Source organism: Rhinopithecus bieti, unplaced genomic scaffold (genome assembly GCF_001698545.2).
Source record: "Rhinopithecus bieti isolate Rb0 unplaced genomic scaffold, ASM169854v2 scaffold_38181, whole genome shotgun sequence".
In the NCBI taxonomy this organism is placed as follows: Eukaryota; Metazoa; Chordata; class Mammalia; order Primates; family Cercopithecidae; genus Rhinopithecus; species Rhinopithecus bieti.
The window spans coordinates 416,497-439,544 of record NW_016815853.1 but is presented as its reverse complement, the minus strand read 5'-3'; the positions used below and the strand labels follow the sequence as shown (position 1 = coordinate 439,544).

The 23,048-nt window shown below is 50.5% G+C and overlaps 1 long non-coding RNA gene across 2 annotated transcripts; it reads left to right on the top strand.

Moving 5' to 3' along the window:
• The first annotated feature begins 362 nt into the window (after positions 1–362).
• On the top strand, positions 363–20,382 carry LOC108516542 (uncharacterized). Of its 2 annotated transcripts, none has more exons than XR_001881861.1 (4): positions 363–450; positions 5,958–6,066; positions 6,694–6,890; positions 19,833–20,382. It is a non-coding gene; the product is annotated as an uncharacterized LOC108516542 (long non-coding RNA). The 2 variants fall into 2 exon arrangements; XR_001881862.1 differs by lacking the exon at positions 19,833–20,382 and adding an exon at positions 14,565–14,849.
• The last annotated feature ends 2,666 nt before the right edge of the window (positions 20,383–23,048 follow it).

The following is a 23,048-nucleotide window of genomic DNA, read 5'->3' as shown; positions in this document are numbered from 1 at the left end:
CAGCCCACAGCCCACAGCCCAGCCCACAGCCCCCAGCCCACAGCCCAGCCCGCCTCACCTGCAGCTTCCGCGCAGAGCAACCGGGTCCATGGCGGTCCTGCGGGCCCGGAGTGGAGAGCGGGCGGCGGCCTCCTGAGGGCCTGGGCGGTGAGTGCGCACCCCGCGGAGCCCTCGGGCGCGATCACCGCAGCTTCCTCCTCCTCCTCTACGCGGGCTCCCGGCCCAGCCCCTAAGGCCACCACGCCGAGGCCTGGCTGCCCCGCGAGGGGACGGCGGCTCCTGGGCGCCTTCTCCTTCCCGTCGTCCATCCCGGATGCACGTGACTCCTCTGGCCCCGCCCCCTTCCCGTCATCCTTTCTGCTCGCGCCGGGACGTCTACTCAGGGTGTCAGACGCAGGGGCCTGCTGGTCCCGCCGGTGTGGGCCGCTGGCTGTGTCCGCCTGAGCTGAGGTCTGTAGCCCAGAGGGTTTCTGACCCTGCCATCCTCCCTGTGCCCAGCCCACTGTCTGCTGCCCTGTGTCCCCACCCTATCTGACCCCTAGGCTGCCAGGTGGGCACGTGGCCATGGTGTCATTGCATCCCCCTGCTGACCCCTCCTGGGCCTTGACCTTGACTCTGACCTCCAGGAGGCAGTCACAGGGAGAGGGCTGCAGGGCTCACGGTAGTGGTGCCCTCCCGGCCCCCTTCATGACTCCACCTGGGCCCTAATGCTGACCCTGACCCCCGCCCTCCAGGCTGCTGGGTTCACGGGCCTCATGCCCTCATCAGCTTCTGTCATGGCCCACCTGCCCCACCACCCTCTCCCCATGACTGCCACTAGCAGGCCACCGTCATGGGGCCATCAGCCCCTCCAGCAGGTCAGTCCCCCAAGCCTGGCCCCGGGCACCCGATTGCTTTCCTGCCAGCCTCTCTCTGGCTTTAGGCCCCAAGAGGCCCAGGCCAAGCTGGGTTTATCACGAAATCCCTGGCAGCGTAGCTGGTATGGTTTTATTTCTTGATTGGAGGAATGAATGAGCCAGTGAATCCAGCACTGTTTATAAAAATGAGGTGTAGGGAAAAGCTTAAGTGTCTAACCATCAAAGAGTGAAACAGAATACGATGGAGTCTTTACAAAGTTATATTGAAAGTTTTTTTAATAGTTGTGGAAAATGTGCATTATAAAATGTTAGGTTTAAATGTCATGTAGTCGATGACAAACATGTCTCAGGTTTCACGCAACAGAATCAGCTCTGGAAAGCACCATCCTGAAAGACCAGAGGGCACTGTTCTGTGACCTCTGCAGAGAATGGTGCCCAGCACTCTGTGCCCAGTCAATGTTGGGTTTATGTTAGCACTAATTATAAAATGAAGGACTTTTCTATGCATATGCTTTGACATTTTCTCCAGAATTCTCTTCATTTCTGTTTTACTTAACAGTATAAAATACTTTTATTAAAAATAATTTTTTAAGGAGCTCATCGGATCTTAAGAACATAAACCCGGGCCTCAGTAAACATGTCTCTCACACTCTGCAAGATTTGGGGTTTCCTGTGGTAGCCTCCTGGTCATAAGACCTTGAGTAGGCCCTGTGAGCTCACCCTCAGGAAGGAGGCCACAGAGGAGATGAAAAGGCCAGGGGGAAGCAAGCCCTGGCTGCTCTGCAGAAGGAAACACGCGGTTCACTCTGTGATGCTTAGGTGAGCAGGCAAACTCATGGGCGTGACACGGAGGGCTCTGCTCAATACACACCAGCATTTTCCAAAGAGAAAGAGATGTAGTTTAGCAAGAGACATCAGTTCCCCATCCACAGAGTGGCAGCAACCAGATTCTGTAGGAGAAAACTTGCCTTGAGATGGAGCCTGGGCTGGACGACTGTCCCCAGTAGGATGCTTCTACCAATAAGGAACAAGCAGTGCAGACTCATAATGGCCTGAACAATAAGGAAAGTGTGTCTGTTAGATTTTGTTGTGTAACAAACCATCCCAAAACTTAGTGGCTTAAAATAACCACAATTTATCATTTCTCATGAATCCAGGTTTCCTAGGTGAATCTTCTTGCCCGGGCTCAGGTATGTGGCTGTGTTTAGTTGGCAGGTTAGCTGGGAGCTGTTCTTTAAGGATGAAAGACCCATGGAGAGAAAGGTTCTCAGCCAGCAGAACCTTCTCCTCCATGGGTCTTTTCATCCTCACAGAAGCTAGATAAGACTTCTTTATGGAAGCATCTAAGACAGCAGGAGTAGGGGCCTTTTAAGGCCAAGACTCAGAACCATGCGGTGTTACTCCCACCACATTCTAGGAGTCAAGGCAAGTCACCGGCTGAGATTTGAGGATGGGGACAAGACCCCAATTCTTGATAGGAGGAGCAGCAAAGAATATATGACCATATTGAATCTGCCACAGAAAGCATCTCAGAAGACAGGAAGTTCAGAGGTAAGGTGTAGGGTGGATTTCCGGCGGCTGATCAAGCAGCACAAAGATGTGAACCAAGGTCCAGGTCCTCCCCTCTCCTCTGCATCTTCCAGGTGGGTTTCATCCTCAGGCTGGGAGAAAGATGGCCGTAACAGTTCCAGGCATTACATCCAGATGCAAAACATTCAGAGATTCAGGAAGGACTGTCTCTTGTTGTAAGCGTCTCCTCGGAGCGAGGAAACTTCTTTGAACCCCTGGAGTGGAGCTCCCGCCATATCTCACCGGTCAGAGCTGGGTCAGATGACCGTTTCTCCCCATCGGCAAGGGGAACTAGAGTCACTTGGATCATTACGCCCCATCGCTGCACCAAGGTGTTGGCTGTGTGAACAGCTAAACAAAGTCAGCATCCATTGGGAAGGAGGGTGCGGGAATGGAAACTCAGCGGGAAAGTAACCAGCAACATCCACCTGTACGAACCTTTATTGGGAGCTTATGTTTAATCCCACGTGAGCAAAGTCACACCATTGGCTCAGGCTCTCAGCCTTACAGGCAGAAGATAAGATCTGTAGGGATAGTTCAAATCAGATGGACGTTGTAATCTCCCCAATAAACACCTCACGTATCTGAGAGCGAAAAGTTGATTTTCCTGCTCAGATCCCCATTTAGCTTCAAGAGTTGTAAAACCTAATTTAATCTGACAGCCCCTACCATCTCCAGCTCTGAGGATGCCCCAGGGCACTGGCCTGCCTTCCAACATTATCTCTGATTGATGCTGAGATAATTGTCTCCCCAGTCACATCTCGGCAATAGAGTGAAATGATTTGCAGTGCGGAGGCCAAGGTTCTTTTGGCTCAAATTGTGGCGTGTTGGAGACCCATCACCACAATGGCTGTAGCTATGAGTGTGAACGTGCAGCTCGGTCACCACACAGTCACCTTCAGGTTAGCAAGAAAGCAGGTTTCAGTCATGGAACCCACAAGAGGTATTTTCAAGTTTTGTGGTTTGTAAACCTCAGGGTTGAGCACATGGATGCAGATCAACAAAGATACGGTGCCCAAAAGAACTGGAAACACGTCTACACATAATTGGCACATGAGTGTTCCTAGCAGCACCCTTCACAACCAACAGCTGAAAGATGGAAACTCAGGTGCACATCCAAGGATGGGTGGACAGCAAGATGCCACATATTCATACAAGAGCATCTTATCAGCAGTAAAAGGGAGTGAATTGGTGATGCATGCTGCAGCACAGACGAACCTTCAAAAAGTTATGCGAAGTAAAAGAAGCCAGTCACCAAAGGTCACGTGCTGTGTGATTCCATTCATAGGAAATGTCCAGAACAGGGGCATTTATGGAGCCAGAAAGAGGATTACTGTTTTCCAAGAGCTGAGACTGGGAACCTGGGGTGAGGTAGAGTAGGGAGAGTGATTGCTGAAGTGCATGGAGTTTCTTTCCAGAGTGATGAACATACCCTAAAATTTACCTGTGGTGAGAGTTGCATGTGTCCATGAATAAACTGAAAATGATTGGTTTGTATGCTTTAAATGGTTGAATTATATGGTGTGTGAACTACATCTCAATAAAGCTTATAAAATAGCAAGGATAGGCCAGGTGCAGTGGCTCACGCCTCTAATCCCAGCACTTTGGGAGGCTGAGGCGAGTGGATCGTGAGGTCAGGAGATCGAGACCATCCTGGCTAACACGGTGAAATCCCGTCTCTACTAAAAATACAAAAAATTAGCCGGGCGTGGTGGCGGGCACCTGTAGTCCCAGCTACTCAGGAGATTGAGGCAGGAGAATGGCGTGAACCCGGAAGGTGGAGCTTGCAGTGAGCTGAGATCGCGCCAGTGCACTCCAGCCTGGGAGACAGAGCGAGACTCCGTCTCAACAAAAATAGCAAGGCTAGGTCACATCTCACTCCTAGTCACCACTGGATAGATGTCATGTTACTGCCATCTCAGTTGTGGAATTGTGGGTTCCTTTGGTCCCGAGAAACTCAAGGAGAGATGATAGGGTCACACTTGGGCACCCCAGTCAGTGCATCTCCACAGGCTGGGACTCTGGGTCTCTGCACCCCCCATAGTATATCCGCTGCAGGGGCCAGCATGGCTGTGCCTGTGTGTGTCCTGCAGGCTCCTCTGCTGGCGTCTCTTCACGGTCTCCCTGAGGCCCAGACTCTTGCCAGGGAGGAATCGTCCTGGAGATGGATGAGCACTGAGGCCTTCCTGCTTACATTTAAGCAGCCTCTACTTCTGTAGACATTGAAAGACCAAAGAGAGGAGGCTTAGGGAGGAATGTTGCCAGAAGCAGCCCCCAGGTTTGCTTCACTTTAATTCGACAGCATCCCGTGGCTGCCCAGTGTTTTATTAGGAAGCGTCTCAGCTTCTCTGTAGTAGACAGACTCCAGGGTCACCCCCATCTCCTGTCCCCTGGCCACAGCCATGTGTAACCCTCCCCTTCAGTGTGGGCAGCACCTGGGCCCGACTTCTAAGGAGAGCCCACAGCTAAGGTCACTACCGCTTGTGTATGGCTATGTGACTATGTTACATGGAATTGAGCTTCCATCTTTTTCTCTCCCCTTCCTCTCCACCTTCCACACACATCCTCTTTCTCTGGCTTTAAGAAAGCAAGTCAGCCAGGCGTGGTGGCTCACACCTGTAATCCCAGCACTTTGGGAGGCTAAGGTGGCAGATCACATGAGGCCAGGAGATCAAGATCAGACTGACCAACATGGTGAAACCCCGTCTCTACCAAATACAAAAAATTAGCCCGGTGTGGTGATACACACCTGTAATCCCACCTTTTCAGGAGGCTGGGGCAGGAAAATCGCCTGAACCCGGGAGATGGAGGTTGCAGTGAGTCAGGATTGCGCCACTGAGCTCCAGCCTGGGCAACAAGAGTGAAAACTCCATCTCAAAAAAAAAAAAAGAAAGAAAGAATAAAAGAAAGAATAGAAAGTCATCACATTGGAGAACTCAGTACTCTAAGAAACAGGGTGGCCTATGAGACCCGAGGGCAGCCTGGAGCTGGCAGCCCACGAGAAACTACAGCCCTCAGTCCTACAACCCCAAGGAACCAAAATTTGCCAGTGACTTGAGTTAGCAGAGAATCAGATTCCTCCCCAGCCCTATCTCTGATGAGGCCACAGCTCAGGCTGACATCTTGAAACAGCAGCCTTGTCAGACCCTGAGCAGGAGCCCAGCGAAGGCACCGGGACTCCTGATCACAGAGAATGTGAGATGGCCGGGTGTGTTGCTTGAAGCCGCAGACTTTGGGGAAAGTCGTCACGCAGCCATAGCTAACTAATCAAACTCTCGTTCAAGTTTGTTCAAATCTCACCTTTTTAGTGAATGAAGCCTGATCTCATCCCCCGTGTGACTCTGCCGTGATCCCTCCTTCTGATCTTGACCCACCAAGCCTGGGTTGCCCTCTCCTCACTGTGTTCAAACACACGTCCCCTTCTCAGTGACCAGGGATTGTGTGTGTTGGTCTGTTCTTTCCTCCTCGCCCTGCTAGACTGTGAGCTCCAGAAGGGCGAGAACCTTCTCATTTGACCCTCATGTGCCGCAGGTGCCTGGCAGTGCTGATCCATCACAGATGCTCAGTCATCAGTTATTGATACCTGAGGCCGCCAGCCAGGCCATCGTTTGCCTGAGGAAATCCAGTCCCTGAGATGAAGGTGAGTCGTGGCAGAGTCGAAGGCCTCATCCACGTTCCCAGTTTCTCCTGTGTTCACATCCAGTCCCCCACCCTGGCGGGGCCCCTGCCCTGTGCTCAGAGCAATGCGGCCGCCTCTCTCCAGGTCACACACCTGCCACATCACCTCCCCTGGACGGCACAGGCATACCTGGCTCTGCTCCCACCCTGCTCTGCTCCCACCCTGCTCTGGCCCCCATTCCCGGGCAAGTCCTGCCGCTGTCAGTGCGCCTCTGCAGCAGGCACTCCCTTCTCTTGGCACAGTCGTGCTCTGTGGTGCATCTGAAGGTGTCCCTTTTAATTTTTTATTTCAACTGCACCTGTCTTGAATGCATATCTTTCAACAAAGGGAAAAGGAGCTAGATTTGTAGCTATCATTTCTGAGTGCTTCCTGGGCTCCCAGAGCCCTTCGTGTTTTTCTTTGGTTGAAACCCCCATGGCTGTTCTCTGGAGTGGGCTTGTAATCTCCATTTCTTAGGTGGGAAATGGAGGGTGAGAGAGAAAGTGACGCGGTTTCAGAGCTGCAGCGTAGCAGGGTGGGGTCGAATCCTGTTTCATTTCATTCCGAACACCAAGCTTTCAACCACTGCCTTCAACATGTGCTTTGCAGGCAGCAGCTTCTGTTTACGTATGGCCCTGCAGCTGCTCTGCACCCTGACCCAGAATATCCCTGCAACCTATGCAAACTGAGGTCCAGCCCTGCTGCCGGCCCGTCCGTGGCCCCGGGAATGAACCCTCATCCTGGCTGCCCTCACCGTGGCCTGTCCAGATGCAGGAGCTCCTCTCTGAATCTGGGGCTACTGGCAGGTGAGTTTCTGCAGAGACCTGCCCCCTGGGCTCTACTGCAGGGATACAGAAGCACAGCACCCCCTTCAGGGAACCAAGATGGCCATTTCTCCCAGCCACTACAGGGTCAGCTCCTGGAGGTCTGGGTGGAGGAGGGAGGAGCAGCGGTTCTCTCTGCTGCTTGCTCTGTCTACACACCTTGGGCCTCTCAGTGGGACCTTTCACACAGCCCAGGTGGCTCTGAAAGGGAGGTGGAGCACGTTCTCTCTCTACCTCTTCCCTCTGTCTCTGCCTCTGGATGCAGTGCCTTCTACCTGAGCCCTTTGCTTTGTGGGTAGTTAAGAGATTGGGAAATCTCAGAGGAGGAGAGGTCGGGAGGGGACTCACTCTCTGGAGCACCTGTCCGGGTGCTGGTGGCTGGTGCACAGTCCTCTCTGTTGACCTTGCACGGAGGAGCCCTGAGCACTTCTGCCCCTCCCTGCCGGATGTGCCTTCTCATCTCACACCTGGAAGGGGCGGAGTTGACGCAGGACTCCAGCTGCCCCCTTACAACTCTGCAGGCCCCGTGCAGACAGCGCAGGGGCCGTGTTTCTGAAGATGGAGAGGAGTCTTGAGGAAGGAGCTCTGGGGGCCAGTGGGGCCCTCGCTGTTCCTCCTGAGTGGTCCATGGCGCCCAAAGCACCCGATGGACATCATTGCATTGGTGCTGATGTTGGAGATGTTGACGGACAAGCCCCGCCTAGGCAGAGGTGGCTTCACAGCGGCGGGCCTGTGGGGGACCCCGCCTGATGCAGAGTCGGGGGCAGCCCCTTACGGGCGCTGCAGTTCTGCTCTTCCGGGCTGCCCTGGCTGGGCTGGTGTGCAGAAGGGGTTCCCATGGTGCAGGGACCACCCATGTGGATCCAGCTCTCAGAGCAAAGGAGCAGGGACCCTCCCTCCTTGCCAGTGCCCAGGCCCCAGGGAGCCTCCCTGATGGCAGCTTCAGCACAGGCCCTCGGGGATGACTCCTGAGCCTCACAGGGTGCCTGCTGTGCGGCCATGAAGCTGCTGCAGTGGCCTCTTCCTCTGCTCGTGTCAGGGTTTCAGGAGGAGAAGGCAGACCTAGCAGGCTTGGGTGGTCACAGCAATAACAGAGGCCAGGGATGGGCGGTGGTCACCCAGCGCCTGCGAGTAGGGTCACTGCTTCCCTTGTCCTGCGACTGAATCCCTGATAGGATGGAATGGCTGGGCGTTGAGCCTTCCCTCTGTCTCAGAGGGTCCCAGGACACCATGGGGGGATGCACCATGCTTAGTAATGGTACTCACTGCTCTGAAACTGGAACAGACCCACGTCCAGGATGCACAGCGTGGGGGAGCGCTGGGTCTCCCCAGGCCACAGTCCCCCTCATAAGCCCTGCTTGTCTGGGTGGGACTCTGTGCAGACTTGGGGCTGAGGGTCTCCTGGAAGACAGCCTCAGCCGGGCACCAGGCCCCAGGCCACCCGGGAAGAGCACGTGCCCTGCACCCTGACAGCCAGGGCTCTCACAGCCACCTGGAGGATGCCAGCTTAGAGGGCACATTTGCAACTCCCAGGGACTCATTCCGTTTCACATAATGTAGTTTACATTCAAAATATAAAGTCTCCTTTTGTGCTGTATTAAGGGACAAATCTCTGCTTGCACTCACTTGGAGTGAGGACAGAGGCCCTGCTGTGCCCCGCCCCTTCCGCCTGAGCTTGTGGAGGAGCATGACCAGACTTGCTGGCTGCTGCAGCTGCCTGCGCGATGCAGCCCCCATGCCTCCCCCGTGAATATTGCAAAGTAATTAGCTTGTGAAGCTATTTCCCTATGACATTACGGATCAAAAGAAAGTGACAGGTAACCAGATGTGCTAATGGGGAGGCCCCTGCCCCAGGGACCTCCTGCCTGTCTGCTTCCAGGAGAAGGTAACACAGGAGCCCAGCAGGAGGCTCTGCAGACAGGCGGCGCCCCACAAGGAGATTTTAATTGTGTATGGCTTGCTGGATGCCAGGTAAACACAGCACACATGCCTTCTTTCATTTATTTTTCTGCCGAAGAACCAGTAAACACAGAGTTACTCCTGTACTGAGCTGAGTAAAATAAGCTGACTGAGAGGATACACTGGCCTCAGTTTCAACAAATGCGTTTGGCACCAAGCCCTGCAAGGGCTCCACGGAGCAGCTTTGGGGGAGACCTGCCTCCTGGAACACGTACCCCACCCGACACATCCTGGGAGCCCCGTTTGGGGTACAAACAACAGGAAAGCATTGATGCATTTTTCAGAATCCAGCAGGAGGGAGCCATGGGCTGTGGATGCTGGCTGGGAAAGCTCCTCGGGCACAGCCCTGTGGGCAGGGAGGGGAGGAGGACTCAGCCCCCACATAGGCCGCCTGGCACCAGGAGTCACAGGCCTCAGCCTTGGGATGTCCCCAGAGCTCCAACCGCCGCCCTTGCAGAAGCGGCCCAGCAGGGTGAGGGCGGGGGCTGCATGGGGCTCAGCTGCAGGAGGGACGCCAGGGCCTGTACTTCTCCCCCACAGTGACCTTCGGCAGCGCATTCATTCTCTTTGGAGAAGTTTCCTCGTTGGTGAAATGAAATCACTACTTGCCTTCACCCATATAATGTTAGGCAGCCTCAGACCCTCAGGAAATCAACAGAGGGGTCCTGGCTCCCTGCACAGCTCCCAGCCTGACTTGGGCCGCCACTCAGGGCCCTCGTCTTCCCATCCTGTGGCCGTGTCCTCGCGAGGCCCCAGAGGTGCTCCTGTCCCTTCTCTTTCAGCCCCTCAGCCAGTGGGCAGCACACAGCCACCCAAACACAAGAGGCCAGGACCATGGACACCAGGGGGCACAGAGCCCAAGCCTCCGTGATCCTAGGAACGTGCAGCGTCTGGGAACACGGAGAGGAAAGATAGACATGGGGCGGGAGGAAGCTGAGCAGGGACACAGGCCGCCCTCGCATCACAGGCCTGCCTGGCCAGAGCAACCTGCAGCAAGGAGAAGCCGGCCCAGCTGCTGCTGTCCCTGAAAAGCCCTGAGACAGGGCTAGCAGGGAGGCTGGTGCCTGGGTCAAGAGAGGGGCTACTCAGTTCTTCCAGAACGTTCCAGTGTGGCCCATGGACACTGGTCTTCTGCTGTCCATTCCGTCCTGTGTCACTTCAGTTGATGAGCTGCTTGAGACCAGAACGGCCCAAATCCAGAACCGCCCACTACCTTCTGTGAGGCTGTGGCCAGAAAGCGAGCCAGACCTCTGAAGCTGCCTGGGCCCATCCTGCCCCAGGAGAGTCTGGCTGTGAAGGAGGGTAAAGGAGGAAGCCAGGCCTAGCACAGGGACAGGGTGGGGACCCAGTGAGATCTCTAGGGAGGAAGGCAGGGCTCCCACACTGGGGCTGCTGTTCTCCAGGAGGAACTCCACCCAAGGAGAGTTCGGGATTGTCATGAGAGACAGGACGGCGTTTGTGCACAGTGCAGAGCATCAGGTGCTGGCTGGGGGCCTCAGGCCCCAGGGAAGAGAGTCACCCACCAGGCCAACTAGGAAAGGTGAAAGGTGAAAGGTGAGTGCCCCTACGGCAGAAAGCAAAGCTGAGACAGCATCGCGAGCTGAGGGAGAAACTGACAGACGGCAGTTCACCAAAACCCAAAAACTGGTCATTCTCTGGCCTTTAACAAACCAAAGTGTATTTCTCTCTCTGAAATAAGAAACACAAGACAATTATTAAGTTCCAAAAGTACGTTTCATTTTGGAGGCACATCACTGGTCCCCTTTGGAATCATGAACCTCTGTGAGCGAAACACCTCCCACCGTTGATTCTGACAAGGCGCCCGGGGCAGTTCCCTGCCCAGGTGGAGACAGACATCTGTGAGCAAAACACCTCCCACCGTTGATTCTCACAGGACGCCCCAGGCAGTTCCCCCCCCAGGTGGAGGCAGACAGGTGCAGAGCCACAGGGCCACCACTGCAGATCCAGCCATCTCTCCAACCCCGGGTGCACCCACGGTTATCAGGGACCCAGCGCTGCCTCCCTGCACCCACACGGCTCTCCACAGCAGCAAACGGGGTACATTAGGGTGGACGGGATGTGGAGCCAGGGCCCTGCTAGGGCTGGGGCAGCCTGTGGAGGGCCAGCACCAAGCAGTTCTGGGTTTGCAGGGCGGCCCTATGTCAGCTGTTCAACACACGGGGGAGGCACCTCAGATGGCTACAGGTTTGATTGTGTCCCCACAAAACTTCATATGTTGAAGTCCTAACCCCCAGCACTGCCGAATGTGACCGTATTTGGAAATGGAGTCATCAAAGATATCATTGGCCACATTAAGATAAGGTTATACTAGAGTAGGGGGACCCCCTATCTTAATAGGACTGGTGTCCTTATAAAAAGAAGGAACCTGGACACATCAGGGAGAACGCCATAGGAGGACAGAGGCAGAGATTGGGATGAAGCTTCTCTAAGCCGCGGAGGGTGGCCCGGAACCGACCCTTCCCTCACGGCCCTCGGAGGGCGCTCACCCTGCCCACACCTTGACCTCGGACATGTGGCCTCCAGAACCTGTGCAGTGAGTTGCTGCCGCCTGAGCCTCCCAGCCTGTGGTGCTTCCGTGTGGAAACCAAGCAAACTCCTCCAGGCACATTCACAGCCATTGGCATGGGCCTCCGACACTGACCAGGGTCACCCGTCACCTCTGCCCCTTCCCACCACTCCCCAGCCCGGGTGCCACACTGTAAAAACAGCCTCAAAAAGCACATGAGATCCATAGCTCCTCCAGGAGACTAGGCCAGCCCCAAGCACATCCAGAGAGGTGGCTGCTCCCTGGAGGCTCTCGCCAAAGCCGCCGGAGACAGCTGCCATCCTCGCTCACTCATCCTTGCCTGGAGCCTAAACCCTGACCAGCCAGTTCTACACATTTATGTCTTTTTCTGGCCTCACACACTGCCTAGAATATCCAGTCAAATGTTGAGAAGTAGTGGTCAAAGCAGAAAGCCCAGCTTTATCCCCAGTCTTAGCAGGTATGTGTTTGCTGTTTCACGTTAAGATATTGGCTGGCGGCCGGGCGCGGTGGCTCATGCCTGTAATCCCAGCACTTTGGGAGGCCGAGGCGGGCAGATCACAAGGTCAAGGGATCAAGACCAGCCTGGCCAACATGGTGAAACCCCATCTCTACTAAAAATACAAAAATTAGCTGGACGTGGTGGCGGGCACCTGTAGTCCCAGCTACTCAGGAGGCTGAGGCTGGAGAATCACGTGAACGTGGGAGGTGGAGGTTACAGTCAGCCAAGATCGCACGCACTCCAGCCTGGTGACAGAGTGAAACTCTGTCTCAAAAAAAAAAAAAAAAAAGATACTGGCTGGAGGTTTTTCACAGATGCCCCTCATCAGATCTGGAGAGTTTCCTACTATTCCCAGCTTTCTGATGTTTTTTAAAATCATGAACGGGTGTCAAAGTGTGTCAAATTCTTGTTCTGCCTCTATTGAGGTAATCATAAGGGGTTATTTTCTCCCTTACTTTGTTACTGTGGAGAGTGACACTGATTGATTTTGAAGGTTAAACCGAGCTAACTTTCCTGAAGAATCCCCACTTGGTCATAATGTAATATTGTGTAGATATTACTAAAATTGGATCTCATCGGTTAATACTTTATTAGGCATTTCTGCATCTGAGTTCATAAGGGATATTGGTCTGAAGTTTGCGTTTCTTATAATGTGCTTCTCAGTTTTGGTGTTGATGTTGTACTGGCCTCAGAGAGAGTCGGGAAGTGGTGCCTTCATTTTCTGAAAGAGGTTTTATACCCTGGACATTATTTCTTCCTTAAATGTTTGGTAGAATTTACGGTAAAGTCATCTGAGACTGTACGTTTCCTTATGGGTAGTCTTGTGTTTGTTATAAGTCCAGTATTTTTCGTTGATACAGGGCTATTTCAGTTTTATATTTTTTCTTGTGACAGTTTTGATCATGTGTGTTTTTCAAAGAGTCCGCCCTTTGCATCTAAGTTGCAGGATTTATCAGGATAGACTTGTTTGCGATGTTTCTTTTAACGCAGGGATGCCATTTACTCTTATACTGGAATTTTTGTTTCTTCTTTTATCTCCTTGGTCCATCTTACCAGTAATTTATTTACCAGATCAATCTTTAAAAAAAAAAAAAAACAACTCTCAACATTGTCAATTTCCTTTTGTCTGATTTTATTTTATTCATTTCTGTTCTTCTCTATCATCATCTTTTTTCTACTTTGGTTTAATTCCTCTTCTTTATCTAGCTTTTTAAGATGAAAGTGTAGATCACTTATTTTACGCCCTTTTCATCTAAAGCAGGCATTTTAGAGCTATAAATTTTCCTCTAGCCACTATTTTAGTTGCACACCACAAATATTGATATGTCCTGTTTTTATGATAGTTCAAAATATTTTCTGATTCTACCTTGATCCACAGGTTATTTAGAAATATGTTCATTAATTTGCAAATATTTGGTGATCTTCTTCTTATAGTTTGTTATTAGCAATAATTAATTTGATGTTATTGTCCTTTGAAAGTTATTCAGATTCAGATTTATTTAATGGCCCATGACATGCTTTTAGTAAATGTTCTGTATGCACTTGAAAAACAAATGTGTCCCCGTAGTTCCTGGCTGTAATGTTCTACTCACATCAATTATACTGTTGTTCAAATTTTGGATATACTTACTAAGTTTTATATCAGTATGTTCTGTTCATTAGTAAGACAATGTGCCGAAATCAACTGTAATTGTAGATTTGTCTATTTCTACCCTTAGTTCTGCCAGTTTTTGCTTCATGTATTTTAAAGTTCCGTTATTAAGTACATACACATGTAGAACTATTTTATCTTGCTGATGCATTGGTCATTTATCATTATGAAATATTACTCTTTATCTATGGTAATGTTCCTTGTCTGAAAGGCTACTTTGGTATCAATAGAGTGGTTCCAGCTTTCTCGTCCTTAATATTGGCATGCTGTGTCTTTGGCTATCCCTTTACTTCCACCTGTTGGTATCTTCAGAGTTAAAATGCAAATCCTGAGAAAATCAGACAGTTGGGTCTTGTTTTGTTTTACAGTCTGATCATCGTTGCCTTTGTGTGTAATATTTAGTCCATTTATATTTACTGTGATGATCTTTGGGGTTGGTTTTAAAACTGTCATCTCGGCATTTGTTTTCTATTCCCATTTTATTTCCTCTGTTGACTTTATAGCCATGCCTCTTTGTGCTATTACTTTAGTTCTTCATTTAGAGTAGCTATTCTCAATAAACTTTCTCTGATAATTATGTTATTCTATACAGCCACTTAATAGTGAAATGTGACTTGTGCAACTGAAGAATTGAGCTTTGAAGATTTAATTTTAACTTAATATTTAATTTTAGTTTAATTTTAACTTAGCTATTGGCTAGTCACTACCCTACAAAGTTTCAGAGATTACAGTACTTTTATCTGATAAAAATCTACCTTCAAATGATTTTGTACTACTTCATAATGTAAAATCCTTACAACAGTAAAATTCCATTTTATCCCTCCCAAGCTTTTATGCCACGTAATTATATATTTTAATTCTACAAATGTTATAAATCCTTCAATGCATTATTACCTTTTCTATAAACAGTCAAATATTGTTAAAAAGTGTGGCAGGATGGAGAGAGAGTAAAGGAGCCTTTGCATTGACTCATAACTTATTCTTTATTTTGCTCTTCAGTCATCCACGAACATTCAAAAGCTTCCACGTGGGATCATTTTCCTTCAGCTTAAAAGTGTCCAGATCAGTGGAAATTACAAAGAGACCCAGGCAGAAAATGTATGACTTTTGGAATTACAAAGACATCACATTAAGAAAAGGAGCATTAGCTATGATCAAAAGATGTTTTATGATTTCCTGACACTATAAATTGAAAATATTTACTCCCCTTCAGGCAAAGTTAATAATTAAGACCAATATTTATGCATAAATGGTTGATTTATCTTATTCCAAGAATATAAAGAATATTTTAATCTCACACACAAAACAAACATGTTATTTCCAGAGAAAGAAAAATCTCAAGGGTATGAATTAATTTCTCTACGGCAATTGACAAGACAGCTACAGCTACCAAGTTTTGAGGTTGATATCTGTGGCCTCTGAGTTCTTAACTTCACAAAGGTGAATCACCCATGAATGAAATACAGGCGTGTGAGCATGCAGAAGCCATTCTACTCACATACCCTCTTAGAAAAATATACTTGAAGACATTTCTATTGATTTGATACCTCAAGATAGGGCAAGGTATGGAATAAAACAAATATATTTGCAAACACTGATGTTAAAAGCGGAATTGGCTTACAGATTATTCAAAGTTATAACTATGCAAATGTCAAATACTCTAATCATAAAAGATAACATTAAAACCATAAGTATATAGTAAACCAGTATAACCCTGAAATAAGTCCAGAATGTTCAGAATTGACAAAGCGTAGTCTGAGTTCTCTAATGCAGTATCGGAAGTACCCACTGAGTAGCTCGTGTGCACGGTTCAGTGAATACAGGGTAGTGTGGTTAACAGGAAGAAGCGGTGCCCAGGGGAGAATCCCCAAATTTGTATCCCACCAAGTTACAGAGTATTCCCTCAATCCCCAGCACAGTACTAGGTGTCATGGAGGTCATAAGAGTCTTAGGGTTTGTGGGTCCAGGGCGTAGAGAGATCCACAGAAAACGTGGATCAGGAGAGTCATTGCAAAGATCCATTCAGTGAACAAACGTGTATGAATTAACCATGTGTCAGGGACATTGCTAGTCCTGGGATGCTCGGGCTCTGCTGTGGTTTATTTGAATGTTTTCTTCCCACAGTTCAGGGGTTGAACTGTAATAGCCAGTGTGCTGGTATTAGGAAGTGAGACCTTCAAGAGTTGATTGAACCATGAGGACTTTTCCCTCGTGAGTGATATTAAGACCTTTATTCAAGAGGCTTCGCCTGTCATCCCAGCACTTTGGGAGGACGAGGTGGGCAGATCACCTGAGGTCGGGAGTTCAAGACCAGCCTGACCAACATGGAGAAACACCTCCCTACTAAAAATACAAAAATTAGCCAGGCATGGTGGTGCATTCCTGTAATCCCAGGTACTCGGGGGGCTAAGGCAGGAGAATCACTTGAAGCCGGGAGGTGGAGGTTGCAGTGAGCCGAGATCACACCATTGCACTCCAGCCTGGGCAATAAGAGTGAAACTCCGTCTCAAAAAAAAAAAATGCTTCATGCAACATTCATCCCTTTTGTTCTTCCACCCACTGCCAAGTAAGGACATAGCATTTGTCCTCTCTGGAGGATGCAGCAACAAGCTATCTCCTTGGAGGCCGAGAGAACAGCCCTCATCAGACAAGTACACCTGCTGGCTCCTTGATCTTGGACTTCCCAGCCTCCAGAACTATGAGAAATAAAATCCTGTTCATTGTAAATTACCCAGTCTCAGGTATTTCGTTATAGCAGAACAAAAAGACTGAGACAGCTTGATATTCTTACGTGAAAGACAGATTTCTAAGTCAAGTAAACAAAATAAAGGTAACCAGTTAGATCTTCCTAAGGCAATAGCTGAGTGAGACAGACAATATAGATGGGAGAGCTGCTGTGTGTCTGGTGCCTAGGGAAGGCTTCTTGGAGGTGATGACGTGCACACTGAGACCCAACAAGGCAACTGCATGAAAAGTCCAGGAGATAGCGCAGGAGAGGGCGGGAGGGGCTGAAAGAAGCCAGTGTGACTGGAGCACAGCAAGCCAGAGGGAAGACGGCACCCAGTGACATCAGAGGTCACGGCAAGAGACAGAGCATACCCCGATCATGAAGTGGGAGAGACAGGAACAGGGGGTGAGGCCTGCAAAGGAAACACTTCTGAAAGGATGAAATTGGCGTTTGACAAACTTAAGAATTTCTTAATTTAGACACCAAATTTGGGGACAGAACAATTTGCAGTTGTTGAAAATGCCTACCTTGATACTGATTCTCCATTTACACTTAAATCTAGAGATGCGAGTTGAAAGGCTATAACATTATTAGCTCCTGGGCTGACATCTTGATCCATGATATTTTAGCCCAGAGCAGAAATTTTACTGCTGCATTATAAAGTCTTTAAAAATCGTGTTTCTCGTAGATGTACTTGACAGTAGCTGCAAATTTGTACAAGCATAATTATACTGCCAAGACTCGTGGTGAGGGCATTTTAAAGTCAGGAAGCAGTTATTTTCTATGTTGCTATTTTCAATTCTCTTTAAATAAATGTTTACATGTCTCATAAAACCAGCTTCCATGCAAATGTTCATGCTTTTAGCTGCAGAAGATATACCACCAGTGACAAGGATCCCGGCAGTGGGTGCCAGGTCTCCACTAGGTCAAAGGGTGATCCAGTCCACTGTTGAACTCTTACCCTGTTCGCTGTTAGCATCAGTTGTGGTCTTGGTAGTGCTTCTGTGCTCAGGAATGCCAGATATCTGGGGTGGCATGTCCATAATGTCCATAATGAGGAAGTGAATTGCTCAAATGTGTTTCTGGACCAATGAGGGGAACTGAAATGCTCCCTCAACATCCTACGAGAGTTGGAAATGTCTTTAATCTGATCTTAAATGGAATTGAAATTTATTGGGTCTCATTCATGTGGAATCGGGAGCCCATTATTTTGAAGTTTGGGGAAGTATTTATGTCTCTCCTCTGTGGCCCCTACAGATCTCCAGTTTCCTCAAGGAAATCTTTTTCCTGCTGTCCATAATATGATTTCCGGCATCATCACCATCATCTCCATCACTTTGATTATCACCACAGTTGCCACTATCACCATCATCATCATTTCTATCATAATCATCATCATAGTCACCACCATCACCACCACCACTGTCACCATTATCTCCACCATCACCGTCATCTCCACTGTTATTCCATCATCTCCATCATCACTATGATTATCACCACAGTTGCCACCATCATCATCACCACCACCACCATCACCATTATCTCCACCATCACCATCATTTCCACTATTGTTTCATCTCCATCATCACTATGATAATCACCACAGTTTTCACCATCACCATCCTCATCATCACCGTGTCTACCATAATCGTCATCATCATAGTTACTACCATCACCACCACCATCACCATTATCTCCACCATCACCATCATTTCCACTATTGTTTCATCTCCATCATCACTATGATTGTCAACACAGTTTCCATCATCACCACCATCATCATCTCCATCATGCCTGTCATCATCATCCCCCCATCAGTGTCATCACCATCATCACTATCATTATTATCATTACCACCATCTCTATCATTATTACCATTATCACCATCTCTATCATGCCTATCATCATTATAACATTGTTAGCTCCTGGGCTGACATCTTGATCCATGATATTTTAGCCCAGAGCAGAAATTTTACTACTGCATTATAAAGTCTTAAAAAATTACCACCATCATCACCTCCATCAAGATTATCATCACCATCACCATCACCCTCATTTCCACCATCATCATCGCCATCTCCATTATCATCACTGTCGATGCCCTCATCACCTTCCTCTTTCTCACCGTTGTACGATGATAACAATAGTAATAATGGCTCCTCTTACTAGAGATCTTGCCTGGAGCTTTCCCACGTGATATCATTTAACCTGCACACAGGGCACAGTTGGGATGCTGGAGAATGAGGATTAGTAGGTGTGTTAGTTCATTGTTGCGTTGCTATAAATACCTGAGACTGGGTAATTTATAAGAAAAGAGATTTAATTGGCTCACAGTTTCTGCAGGCTGTACAGGAAGCACAGCAGTATCTGCTTCTGGGGAGGCCTCAGGGAGCTTTGACTCGTGGAAGACGGTGAAGTGGGAGCAGGTGCCTCACATGGCGAAAGCAGAAACAAGGAAGAGAGGGGGAGGCGAGAGGGGCCACACACTTTGAAACCACCACAACTCATATGAACACAGAGCAAGGACTCACTCATCACCAAGGGGATGGTGCTGAGCCATTCATGAGGGATCCGACCCCAGGATCCAAGCATCTCCCTCCAGGCCCCCACCTCCAACACTGGGGATTACAGTTCAACATGAGATTTGGGCAGGAGTAGATATGCAAACTCCATCAGTCGGATAGCATGTATGAGGTACCTGGGACGCAGTAGCCTCAGCTATAAAAGCTTTTGTTGTAAGTCCCTCGGCCTGGGGAGACTTGGAAGCTAAAATTATGAAGGAAATCAAGCATGCCTTCTACCAGTTTCTCCCTCATTTAAAGCACACACCATTCCCTTGACTGTCCACTAATTTATTCACTAGTCATGGGCTAACAGTCACTAAGCACTAGACACAGTTCTGCCGGACACTCCTGCCCACCCCCGTCAGAATCTCCCCCAGCAAGAAGCTTCAAGCTGGAGGGCTTCTAAAGTTCAGCTCTCCCAACTGAGTTTTGCCAAAGCTGAAAAAAGTGGGGACGTGGGGACATGAGCCATCTCTGGCAGAGACAGTTCAGTACCCAAGACTGCTCACCAACTCCAGCTATGTGTGGTCTCCCCCGGCTCCAAAGTCCCACCTCCATGGAGGTCCCTTGGGGTCTCAGTCACCATCTGGCTTCTCTTCAGTTCAATCCCACAGATTTATCAGGCACCCCTGAGAGCAACATGCATGTCAAGTTCCGTCAGAGGTAGAGGGCAAGAGATACAAGGCACAGTCCTGCCCTGAGGACTTTTATAATTTGGTTGGTGAAACAAGACATGCCTGCATGAAAATTTAACCACCACAAGAGAAGCGCAGGAGAAGCCACAGGGCAGGCTGTGAATTCGTGCTGGGCGGTGGCAGCATCCACGGCCACCATGTGACAGTCACCCTGGGTAAGCTGTCATTTATCCTGGCCCCGATTCAGGAGCCCACCCACTCACTTCTGAGCAAGCCCCCCTCGCCCTGTCACTGCCCCACATGCAGGCCACACACCGCTCTCCTTTCTTGTTTCACTCAGGGACTGGAGATTCTTAACGCCAGGCTCCGTCTTCACCATGGACGTGCACACGGCGAGGAAGCGAGAGAAGGCGGTGGTACTCGGAGGGGCTGGGCAGGTGTGATCCTCCCAGGCCTTGTCCCTCAGCATCCTCCGTGGAACCACCTCCCCGTTTCTCCTGCCGCCTGCCCAGAGTGGGGAAGACCCCACGTGAACAAGGAGCAAGTGTGATGAGGACACCCTGGCGCAGGGGCAGGGACAGTGGCCCCAGGAAGTCCTCACCCCCCAGTGGCCTATGTGTGCGAGAGGACAGCACCACAGCCCAGCAGCATCCAGGCCCCTGTCTGATGCACAGCCCAACCGTGGAAGCCTGTGGTGAGGTCAGGAGGGCACGGCCACCTCTGCAGCAGGGCTCCCTATCTCCCAGGTCCCCCATGTGCCTGTGTCCCAGCCACCATCAATGCTGGAATCCCCCGGGAGAGCCCAGGATCCAGGTCCTCCGCCTGTGGCACGTCCCCTCCAGAGGGAAAGCAGGGGCCACAACAGACAAGGTGCCTGGCGCAGAGGCCCGGGCGTCACAGCGCAGTGCGCCTGTGAGCTGGTAGGTGGTCTGCAGGTGAGAGCTCTCTGGGCCTAAGAAGCGTCTCTGGCTTGATCACACATGCTACAGGGGCGATAAGGACGTTGTTAGGGAACAGGCCACTCTTCACTGCTTCTCTGAGTGGTATCATGAGACACTTATTTAGGCACCACACTGTGTTCCGCTCTACTCTAGGCATGAGGACTTGGAGTGCCCAGCAAGGATTCCCGGTGTTCACATGGGTGGTGACAGCAGGTGGACACTGGTCACGCCGTGGGTTTAGCGCTGGTTAGATTGTAACAGGGTAATGCCCAAGCCCTCCCTTCATCCGTCTTACGAAGCGGTCCTGGGGAGGAGGTCAGAGCCCCAAAGGCCATAACTGCAGATCGCCTCCAGGACAGATAAGCACAAATGCGGGCAGGAAGATCCAGTTATGAAGCGCGGTGGGTGTACCAGCTGCCAGCCACGCCTCCAAGGCAGCTCCTCATGAGACCTCAAGGCCACGCAGGACCGTCGAAAGACGTGTTGAGGTCACTGTGACCAACATGAGCTGTATACATGTGTTCTTCCTTAAGGTTTATGGACGTCATTCTCCTTTGGATTAAGCCTGAGAAATTATTTAAGTTTCAATAAAAAATAAGCCCTGCAGGGTCATAGTGACGCATGGCAAAGCTAATAATTGCGCGATTGTAAACAGCCCTGGAGCGGCCGACGTGCGGCTCAGGCCTGTAAATCCAGCACTTTGGGGCTGAGTACGTCGCGGATCACGAGGTCAGGAGATCGAGACCCTCGCTGGCTAACAGCGGTGAAACCCCGCTCTCTCTAAAAATACAAAAAACTAGTCCGTGGGCGACGGGTGGCGGGCGCCTGTAGTCCCAGTCTTACTCCGAGGCCCTGAGCAGGCGGGAGAATGGCGTGAACCGGGAGGCCGGAGCTTGCAGTGCGAGCTGAGAATCCGGCCCTGGCACTCCAGCCCAGTGTGACAGGCCAAGACTCCGTCTCAGAAAAAAAAAAAAAAAAAAAACGCCCTGGATTCTCAGTGCCGCAGAGAGACACGCCCCCCTGGCAGCAGTGGTGGTGTGGCCAGAACTCTTGATGAATGACCCTCGGGTGGAGGAACCAGGAGTGTGCTGCTGGCTAGCATTTCACCCTTATGGCCCCCAGCCCTACTGAGGCACCTGCTGTGTAGTGGGCAGCAGGTTGAGTGAGGTCACCCAGGTAAGGCAGAGGACCAAGTTCAGAGGAGCCCCCAGTGCCTCCTGACCAGCAGCACATGCAGAGGTCACTCCCAGGAGCCCTGGGTGCACAGCTGCACCCGCCTGCGGTGTGAGTGTGCCACATGCAAAGGTCTCCCTGTGTCTTTTTTCCTTTGGTGCAAACCCAGCCCTGTAAGCAGCTCCCAGGACCCACATCCCACTGCTGGGTGGTGACTCCTGAGTCACTGTGTGTATTGTCAGACACACCCCACACAGATGGCCGCCAGCCCTCCCTGAGCACTCCAGCCAGTTGTTTGGGGGATATATGGAGCAATAAAGCAGTTTTTGCAGAAGTGAAAATGCACATCGGCATCTGTGTGTTTTCAAACTCGGACAAGCTAGTTGTGGAGGCACCACCCACATCCCACGAGCAGTGTGGCCCAGGGCCGGTCATGAGGGATAAGAGATGTGGGGAGAAGCCCTGAGCACAGGGTCGCTGGTCCCAATACCCCAAGCTGATCATAGCCCCACCCTCTGCAGTGGCCAAGCCTGGGCAAGCCAGTCTGTTGCTCCAGGTCCCCATCTCCTTATCGGTAAACTGCAGGCAATAATGGTAAGCCCTGCTTCCCGGGGCTGCAGCCATGCAAGGCATATAAAGCCTGAGCCAGTGCCCATCAGGGGTTGAATGCATGCCAGTGCCCAGGCTCTATTACCAGGAATAAACGGCCTAGGAACCAGCGCCCCTCCAGCAGCTCGTGGTGGAGTAGGAGCCGGGAAACATGTGTGTGACGTGCTCATCTCATTCCATTGTTCTCTGTCCTTATTCTTCCCAAAGAAAAGGAACTGTGTAGCCACAGAGCCCCTCACCAGTGAACTCGCAGACTCGGCCTCGGTCCTTACGGCCACATCAGCTCTGAGCCTCGTATGCCTGGCACCATGTTCCCGGGGCTTTGTTGGACTCTCCTCACCTCCCAAGCCCCCATGCCGTAGGAGGCAGCAGGTGTCAGCCATTCAGCACTCACGCCCATTTCCAGGCATGCAGAGCCTTTGCGGTCCACCCATTTGGGGTTGGCTAAAAAAGATTCATGACTATTTTGTTGTTGTTGTTATTTTTAAGATAGAGTCTTGCTCTATTGCCCAGGCTGGAGTCCAGTGGTGCAATCTCAGCGCACTGCAACCTCCGCCTCCCGGGTTCAAGCTATTCTCCTGCCTCAGCCTCCCACGTAGCTGGGACTACAGGCATCCGCCATCAGGCCCAGCTAATGCTTTTACATTTTTAACAGAGATGGAGTTTCACCATGTTGGTCAGGCTGGTCTCAAACTCCTGACCTCAAATGATCCACCTGCCTCGGCCTCCTAAAATGCTAGGATTACAGACGGGAGCCACCACGCTCGGTCGACAATTTGTGATAGTAAATTTTAAAATGCATCTCAATATGTCATAAGAGTAGCAGCCCACAG